Below are 10,542 nucleotides of genomic sequence, written 5' to 3' on the forward strand. Positions count from 1 at the left end.
TGTGCAAGAAGTAGTTTTATTCAAAAGATAAAATTAAACTTACTGTGAGTAATAATTATATCGACCAAACTAATATGCAAATGATTCGAATTGGAAACATCAAAGGCACCGCGTTTGAAATAATGCATTAGGCATTGAAATTGATGGCTGATTTCAGAAATAAAGAGTAGGTAGTTTTAACTAGATGACACCCGGCTAAGTACCTACCTATGAACATATTGGAAAATATAAATATTTATTATGTAAAAGATAGTATAGACCAGTGGTCAACAAAACCGTCACCTCGCGAGCTATCAGAAGCTTGATATAACCTCGAAATAGACCGGAGCGTACTGGAGCGCCGTTCCGGTTCGTGAATTTTGTAAAGTTATCGTTCCATCTCGTGAAAAAATAATTTGACCGTCTGAGCTAGATAGGCCATATAACAAAAAAATATAACGCACTTATTTTTATAAAATACACATACAATTTAATAACTATGTATCTTCAGAAAATTGTCGAGCGTTCCGGTTCGTAAACTTTTCCACTTCGAGCGCTGATGATAATAATATTATGTAATTGATCCAATATCTCAGTTTTACCATATTATTTTGATCTTCAGCACTAAATTATTTTCGTATAAACTATATATTAAGTATATATTTTTCCTATAAACAAGGGCGGACGTGCTCAGCGTGGGTCAAAATGGAGCTTTTTTCTATTTTCAAAGCATGATCCTGGACATACCTTAAACGTTGCAGATAATCTATTTATATAATTTTGAAGCCTTATTATCCGTTATATTTATTTTAAACATTTGATGACTGCATAAAGTATTTTTATTACATAAAATAGTATTCTTTTAAACCTCTCGCTCTATGTTTTAGAATAAAGTCATATTTTAGTACATAAATATGCAGTGGTGTTAAGATTTTTTACATTTATTAATTTTTAAACACATTTATAAAACCATCAGTATAATTTATATCGACATTATTCTAGTGTAATATTTACGATAAAAAATTATATTGATAATCTCTGTGATGAAAATGATTCAAAAAATGGGCAAGATTAACACATTTGAAGCAAATTCTAAAGATATTATAAGCTACGTCTTTGACCATTCAAGTGTGATAAACATCCTACGAATAATGATTGCTTGATAATAATTATTGACCTAAGAACAATGACATTAATATGGACGAAGCATCTAGAAAATAAAATGACACTCACTTTGTGTCGGGTCTGCCGGATGGCGAAATTCATATTTTAATATCGGTATCCTACGCTCAAATGAACATTCTGCTTGCAAGCGGTCTGGCGACACCACTGGGTCTGCCCATACAAAATTTCTGACTGTCAGATTTCGACTCCACCGTTATTATTGTGTTACAAAATGCCAATGTGCCTAGTTAAAAATTGTAAAAAAAATTACTAAACACAGCAAGAAAGATGGGATATCACTATGCATGTGTTAGTATTATTTATTATTTATAAAATGCCATTTTAAAATATTGATGAATGTTTATTCAATGCAATTGAATGACAGGAACCATTGGACAGTCAGTCGCCTGTGATTCGCTGGGCTCACTTGCGTCTAATCTCCGAGAAGTCGTAAGTAACCGAGAATCTGTTTCTAACGCAATGAGTCATGACACTAATACGCCATTACAATAAAGGTTATATTACTATAAATTCTCGAAGCTTGTATCGCATAATGGAAACGGATACGTCAATGGTCACGTGACATCGTGATATATTGATAATCTCTGTGATCCCAAATTTGACAAGAATTAGGCATTTTATTATTCAAAAAATCGGCAAAATCAACACATTTGAAGATGATTCTAAAGATACTTATTATAAGCTATGTCTTTGACCATTCAAGTGTGATAAACATCTTATGAATAATGATTGCTTTATAATAATTATTGACCTAAGAATAAGGTAGTGTTTTTTTGAAATACGCCATTTCTTTTGGCATTCCCCAGTGGTTAAGCTACAACATACGGCCGTAGCCATAAATTGACAAACTATAATTGAAATAGGGAGTAAAATGATGTTAACGCGCGTGTTTGAACATGTACTTAACCGAATTTTTTTTAAACGGTACAAAGTACTAAGTATCTATTCACACATTTTAAATGAGTTTTCATGGCATATTTTTATACAGTTAGTACTACATACCTATTCCACAAAATATTCGTCCGTTTCAATGGGACATTTTCAAAACATTACATTTTAAAACTGAATACCCCTCCCTGTGCATCTATTCTATGCACAAGCTTGTTGTTGGCCGCTATCAAGGGTAGTTTTTCATATTTTGTATCGAAGTATTATAATTTTTACAAGAAGTTAGTTGCACCTAATTGATACTATAAGTTATGCTATGTTTTAACAGCACCTCTCTTGGCTGTGCTAAATTTTAGAGCGAGCGAGCAGTTTTGACTGTTTAGACGGCTAACTTATGGTAACAATTATTATACCTCAATACAAAAATATGATAAACTACCCTAGATAACCGCCGGTAGCGGCCGATAGCAGTCTTGTGTATGGAATAGATGCGCTGGACCATTTACTATACAATTTAAATTTTAAAAGTAGCCGTGTGCTTATTGAATTTGGAGACCACTGGTCTAGACTTACTTTACTACGAACTATTATTCAAAACATTTTTTATATCTAAAAAGCACGTCGCCGTATAAATAATAACATAATGAAACTTAAAATAATATGTCACCGACTTGTTTATAATTATTATAAATGAGTAAATGTTATGCAGGCCGTAACAGCGTAAGTAGTAGGGTGGCGTATCTCCACATAAAAGTATTTTGAGAACCTACTTCTGGCTAAAAAAGATCTGTTGATCTTCCCACTTTTACAGAAGACCAACATGTAAAGTGCTAACAAAATAACATATCGATACTACCATACATTATCAGCAATCTCGCTAGCACTGACACTGAGTTTCATGTTGTCAGAATTATAGCGCCTGTACACGTACGTGTGTGTATTTTAAACTATCACGATAATAATTGTTTAAACGTAAAAGTGCCGACTGTCTCTCCTATCTAATTCTTCAATCGTGAGCGACACGCTATGTTGTACTCGTATGGTGCTATGTGACAAATTTAGACAGGTTCGGACAAGTTCGTAGGACGTAAATAATCGGTGGACTTCAAAATTAATATTGTGTGCGGCGTAGTTCGCATCTCTTCCAGCAGGTGCGCCACTGTCGTTCTACTGCGTATGCGCACCGCCATGCAAGTACCAGTTATTGCGTGAAAATTCAGAAGCTTCTGAACTTTTTTGATGCATGCATGCAATCTTGCAACTTGCACGATAATAGGTGTTTACACGTGAATTTTCTTGTTATGGCCGCGATAATACGTACTGTCAGCAGTAAATCCATGCACGTGTAAACGGGGTATAACATAATGTAGATAGGAGAGCGACTGGAATATCTGGTAGGTATGTGTACCTACCTACACTCGTCATAGATATTTTATATTAGGAGCGCGTCAAGCAGGGATGTTAAGGGTCATTATTTATTCAATTATATAAACTGAATCTTGTGATAACTATCTAAAGTACATACGAACGTTACTCACCACCGAAGGGTAGCACTTATCACAGAGCGGCAAATCAAAAAGTCAGATGGAATTATTCAAATATTACATATACTCGTATGTTCCAATTAGAACTTTAAAATCTATGAAAAGAACGAAAATCGTTTTTTCAAAATGTCAATAGGATGGTCAGTGTCAGTATAAATAATAAAACGTTTCGTTTGTATAACAAAGGGTACCAGAAAAGAATAGGTACTAAAAGTAAAACATTTTAAGAAAAAACCACGAAAAAGCAATCTCATGAATTTTAAAGTTGCGTGTGGTGTCACATCGATCGTTTGAAGTCGTTTCACGTTATAGATACAGAATATATTATTATAAATTTAATATTTTGATGAAAATAAAATAATTATTTCATTTTCCCTTGGTTTCTTTCATATTTCCAATGTTTTTTCTTTGTGTGCGGGGGGGGGGGGGGATTTTGGTCTACCTTGCCAGTTGCCGTAACTCTGTTTGCTGACTACAGCGACAATAAATAATTTATTAAACAATTATTGTTTGTGTTATGAAATGGGTTGATTCGTCCTGTCAATAAACAGTTTGTGCATCACTGGTTTACATTCACATGATTCATTTAGCTTTAATATACCGCTCCCAAATGTAGGAGAATATTTTACAGTTCCCACAGCATCAATCAAGAGCCACCCATCGAACTACTTACTGCACTGTTTTTATTTCCTTTTTGTCATTCATTAGTCTCATTGAATGTATTCATTATACATGTTTTTTTACCAACTATCATAATTAAATTTAATATCTTACAATATTTGAAATGAAATCGATGTAAATATGTATAAAAAATATTATTATATCGGAATTTTGGATGCGTTTGTTATTATTTATTAAAACTGGTATTATTAGAGTTATCACTGAACCACTTACACTTACCTTTTTCATAATATAAAGGAAAACAATTCACGGTCATAATAAAATATAGCACAGTATTCCACAAAATGCCATGGGCATTTTTTCTAAACATTATAAAACTTTATATTGGAGAAGATTTAAAAAAAATTCGACCAACAACAGCTTATTAAGACAAGTGCACTGCTCGATCTTTGTTGATAATACTTATTACAGGTTTCAATAATATTTATTATCTATTTAATGGAACATTGATACAATGAAAATATAATAAATGTGCTAAGCTTATTTTATTCCACAAATCATAAAAACATCTTTGGTGTATAAAATTGATATCAATGATAATATTATGAATGGATTATGGTTATGATATCGGTGTGATCGATAAAATTTCTTTAGAAAAGTATTTAAATTTGAGATGATTTAGTCATGTATTATTCAACAAAGTACGATCGCAGACTGACTGTTCCAGATTAAATACAAGTATTTTGGTATAGCAAAATAGACAAATATATTCGGTTTTATTACTTTGGACATGAATGGAAAAGACAGGATGCCCAGAAATTAAATTTAATTGTATCACACAGAACTTGTTCTGATATTTTACGTTTCCTAAACATGTGGTAAAATAGAAAATCAACCGTATATTTTTATTAAGTATAAGATTTTTATCATTTACTTACCGATCACATAGTTTAGAAAAAAATAGGGAGACAAGTGTGTTGTTTACAACGAACCAATAATTTTTTCAAATATTGAAACTATCTGGAATACTAAAAAAATAATTTATATTAATATACTTTTGTACGCAAGTCTTACAAAAATGTATGGGCGTGGTCCTCCAAGTCCAAGTCCACAGTGATCCTAATTTTAACGTTTATCTACCAAAATATTACCTGACTCGGCCTGTAATTAATGTATATTGTATACGAACAATCGATAATAAAATTATATCAAATTAATTAAAACAATAGGTGATCGAACCTTATATAAAACTAATAGATTTATTAAATAATTTCCCACTTAATTTGCAGAATAAATGTTTTTTCAAATAAAACAAAAACATTTACCGAAATTTTAGCAATGATGCACCTAAAATTAGTTTATTTTATATGTTTATAAACAATACGCATTTGCTGTATTTTTGAACCATTTAGTTTATGTGTACAGTGATAAATACCTACAGACGTCGCATATACGGGTATAGTTTAATGATTAACCTATAATAAATAATTCATATCGAATGTAAAAAGATGATGGTTTGTACTATGTAGTCATGTAGTGTTTAGATACCTTTATTACGAAAAATGTGTATATTAGGAGCGGCCCTGTCCCATATTTTGGTGAAAAGTAATCTTCTCTAACCTGGCTTTTAATTATCCTAGATTCTAGAACAACTGACGCATCAAAATGAATACTATTTTATTACAACGTTTTTATTTTTTACAACGTTTTTCTTAGTTCGTATTCTAATTTGTCCGGTACAAATCTTGCAAACGATTTTTAACTAACTTCCCGACTAGCTAGACATTTGAAACCTAATATCAATGTTCATTTGAGTGAACCCGTTCGAACCGAACCATTCGGCAGATCCAACAAAAAGCATCAGGAATTTATAGCAATATCACCTTTATTGTAATGGCGTTAGAACAGATTATGCCATTCGGCAGACCCGACAATAAAGTGAGTGTCATTTTCTTTTCCAGATGATTCGTCCATATTAATGTCATTGGGTCTGGGGTCCTAGCAAGTAAATTATTAATATATACGTGCGTTACTATGGAAATCAATATGACATGTCAAAATGATCAATATGAATGTCAATTTTTTTTGATCGTAAGCTAGTCAAGTCAAGTTTATATGATTCAACAGAAAAGTTATTTTTATCTTGTAATTATTTTATATTGTAATCGGAAATACCGCTAATAATTTTAAACCTCATTCACATGCATACGTTTTATAAATTAAGCTACATAGGTATTCAAAAACATAGTAGCAGCCGAATTAATAATATAAGTAGTTCAGCAATATATTTGAAAGCAGATAATCTTCAGAGCTACGGTTTGTCTGAATTCGTACAATTTTATTTGCATTTTCTATGATAATCTGGTAGGTACAACAACAAAACTGCGTCATCGTGAGTCTTAGAAGCACTAAGCGGTAACCGTATCTCCACCTAAGGAGCGAAGATGGTCGGATAAAAAGAGGATTTATCCATAAATGCATGAGGAAAATGTATTCAGAATACCCGGTATTAGGCTAGGTTAGTTAGCCACAAATAATCTAACTAACTGGATACCAACTATATTCGTAATATTATGTTGTGAAACAGATTCTCGAGCTTTACTCGATGTACCTAGGTATAATGGCTGTACAAAATGATACAGCTTGCATCTATATTTATTACTGTTAACCATTGACTTAGCAAAAAAAAAAATAACAGCATATTTTCAATATATAAATAAATTATATAATAACATGGGCTAAAATGTACAATAATAATTGGAGATAGGGAAAGAATAGAAAGATTTCAGCAGCTAAACCAGAAACGTACATTTTTGTCCTGACTCCGCTGGATTATTTCCATATTCGAGTTTTGAATTTTTCTTCATAAAAGACGTCGTTATAAGAAAGTGAGGGAGGAGGTGAGGGTCCAGTTTTTAGAACAGTATAAAATATATATTTTATAATATGATTAACGTTATTGCACGAGTAGTGGAGAAGGTGCATTTTAATTGTCAAGGTATTATATTTAAAAACAACCTAGGTATTAAATTTCACACTGAAGATAAATAATATAAAAATGAATACATCATGATAATAATATTATTATAGACATTTTCCACTTGGTCATGCCACTGTTAAAGGGATTAGGAATGAAACCAAAATCAACATTTGTGTATTTGGATTTTTATCTTCTAAAATTAATTCGATCCGAAGGTCGAGAAAGTGTTCTTTTCGACGAGTTTTTATTATATTTTCGCTCTAGCCATAATTAAAGTTACAAAATCAAATCGTAACTAATTTCAAGTGTTTATACCTATGTACGTATGTTATATTTAATCTTTATCTGAATAAGTCAATTCAATATAGACATAGGTGCCTATATACAGGCATAAAATAATAATTCTATTTGATTATTGTTATTAAAATTAATAAAGTACAAATACTTACGTTGGTACTTATAAGTACCGTGCGCTAACCAATTGCGCCACTGGAGGTACTTGTAAGACAGGGATAACTGTTTGCGCCACTGGAGGTACTACGTTAAAGTGCCCACCACCACCCGTCATATATGCACAGCCGCTTTCTATGACGCTTTAAACGCGTCTGAAAGAAGTGATTTTAAGTGCTCATTCCGTCCCGAGACGGAGCCGCACGGGACTGATGCTGCAACCATGCACCGTAGTGCTTAAAGAAGAAAGTTAAGAAAGAAAAGGTACTGTCTTTTCGGATGTTACGGTACTAAAAAATTTCTATAACTCTTAGTTAGAAGCAAACTTGAGGGTGGGTCTATCGTTTGGCCCCGCATCAGTTGAAGTACGGCCTTATGGTGGAGACAGTCTAAAAGAAATTTTTGAGACTCCTTTACTTTCGGCTAATATAGTAGATGCTTACATACTGTAGCTTAAAATTTAGAAAGGATCTTTATTTAGCTACAAATTTTTTCAGACTTATACGCGGCGTAAATGTGAACTCTGCCATTCTTGGTGATGTTGGCTTGTGTGTCTCTGATAATTATTACCTTAGGAATCGAGGGCATCCGTTGTTTGTTCTCCCACGGTGCAGAACTAACCTGCCATTAGTAATGCCAATTGGGAGGGCAATTAACATGTTTAATGAAATCGCTTCGGATATTGATATATTCCACTTACGTGAGGGTGAATTTAGGTGGGCGTTGTTTTATAAGTTTTTAAGATAGGGTCTATCAAAGTTCACTCTGTGTGCTTCCATCTTACTTTATTTTGTTAATTTATTTTATTTCTTTTCTTATTTTATTTCTTATTGTATTATTAACTCACACTTCTCTGTATTTTTTTTTAATATTTTGTTATGTTCATTATATGTAAAATAAATAAATTTGATTTTATTATGATTGGGCAATTACATTAAATTAGATACAATACTTATCGTTGTGTATTATATTATTATAATTTGAATATTATTTTATACGATAGTGAATAAAATATACTTACAACATTCCTTCGTATAAAACTATGAAACGTAACTATAATTAATACAGGTAAATACCTGACATTATTAACAGTGGCATAATATAGTTTCGGTAGTTATTCCGTGTGCATTATAATCTTTCCTCAATTTTTCATGTCACCCCTCTACGACTACGACCATTATAAATAATTATAATTTCATTATCATGTAGGTGCCTACTCGTGTGCAATCGAAAAAAAATGTAGACAAACACGAAGAATTGTATTTATTATAAAAAAACACCTGTTTTTAATTATTATGATGTTGATTCCGCGACCTTGTCTGAAATCATTTTTATCAACCTAACATTTGAACCGTTCTGTAATAATATTTATGTCATGAGAATAGTGAATTCAGTCTAGTACATATTAACCTAATATTTAGACGTATTCACATTATTATTGATAACAGATGTAGTATTATAATCACTGACGTGCAAGTGCTTCGCTCAACAAAGAACAAACTTATATAAACCAGCATTAACAAATAATTTACTCTCCACCAAAATGTTGCTAAAACTGTTGTTTATTGTGATCTGCGCTCTAAAATTGGGAGCATATTGCGATATATATGAGCATGATAATAAAACAGTGAATTCAGAAAACGCTAAAGCAACAAATAGTGATTATTTAACTACAACGAAAAAGTATGAAATGAAAACTCGGATAGCTAAACCATGTACAGGAAACAATAACGCTGAAGATAACCAACAAATAATAGGAGAGATTTGTCGCCGTAAAAATAACATGAAAAAGTTAAGACAGAGTGAACTAAGAAGAATAGCAGAACAGAAGAAACATGAGCCTCAAACTGTTATCGATTTTCCGATCAAACCAAAAGGCGCAGATCTCATATCAGTTAGTGACTGTTACATTACACTTCCGCCTTCTTTTCGAAAGCGATTTAATCAAATATCTAATTCGGCAAGTACAGAATCGGATTCATCGATTCCTCTGCCATGTGTACTGATGCTTGACTATCTATTTGACCAACTGAGGAGGCAACCCATTCCTGCAAATTATGTACCAGCCAAAGGCGAAGCAAATTGTACGATGACGTCTTTTCGAAAAGGAAGACTGCGGCACAGAAATTTACCTTGTTACCGTTTAGAAGACCTGATGAAGATATTGGAACCGCAGCCGGGTCAACTGAACTGTTCTCAGCCAGAAGGATTTACTAAAAATATTCAAAATAAATTCTACCCTTGTACTATTATGGACATTGATCGACAGAAAATGCCTTCGATTTCAGTTGTGGGGAAAGAAGAACAGAATTTACAAGTGAATCACAAAACTAAAAGAGAAACGAAGTTTGATAACGTTATGGCGATCTTAGGAGCGCTGTCCCATAGCACCAAAGAAACCGATCGAAGTCGGAAAGCAGGGTCAAAATCAAATACTGGTAATGTACTAAATAGAATAAAGGAGTCAATGACGAGAAATATTGTTGATAAAAATTTGGTTACAAATTGTTCTATTACGGTGCTATCACCAATTCCATATCGTTCCTATCAATTGTCTGAATCGGCGAAACGACAAACTGATACGTTCCCTTTACCTTGTGAACTAATCTATCATTATTTTCGTAAACTGATGAAGCACAATCCACTACCATTTAACTATGTGCCGACCAGGGATGAAGTTAATTGTTCAGTTACGTGGCGCATGCAAGGCCAATTACGGCGCAAGAATTTACCTTGTGACCGCTTGGAGGACTTGATCAAAACGCTGGAGCCACAGCCAGGTCAGATAAATTGTTCTCAGTCAGATTCTAGTACACCAATAATTTCAAATACTTTTTACCCTTGCACTATTTTGAGAGAAGACAACGACTCAGGTAATTCATTCTCAGTTCTAGG

This window comes from Rhyacophila brunnea, unplaced genomic scaffold (genome assembly GCF_057557595.1).
Source record: "Rhyacophila brunnea isolate RB1 unplaced genomic scaffold, BYU_Rbru_1.0 scaffold_4, whole genome shotgun sequence".
Lineage (NCBI taxonomy): Eukaryota > Metazoa > Arthropoda > Insecta > Trichoptera > Rhyacophilidae > Rhyacophila > Rhyacophila brunnea.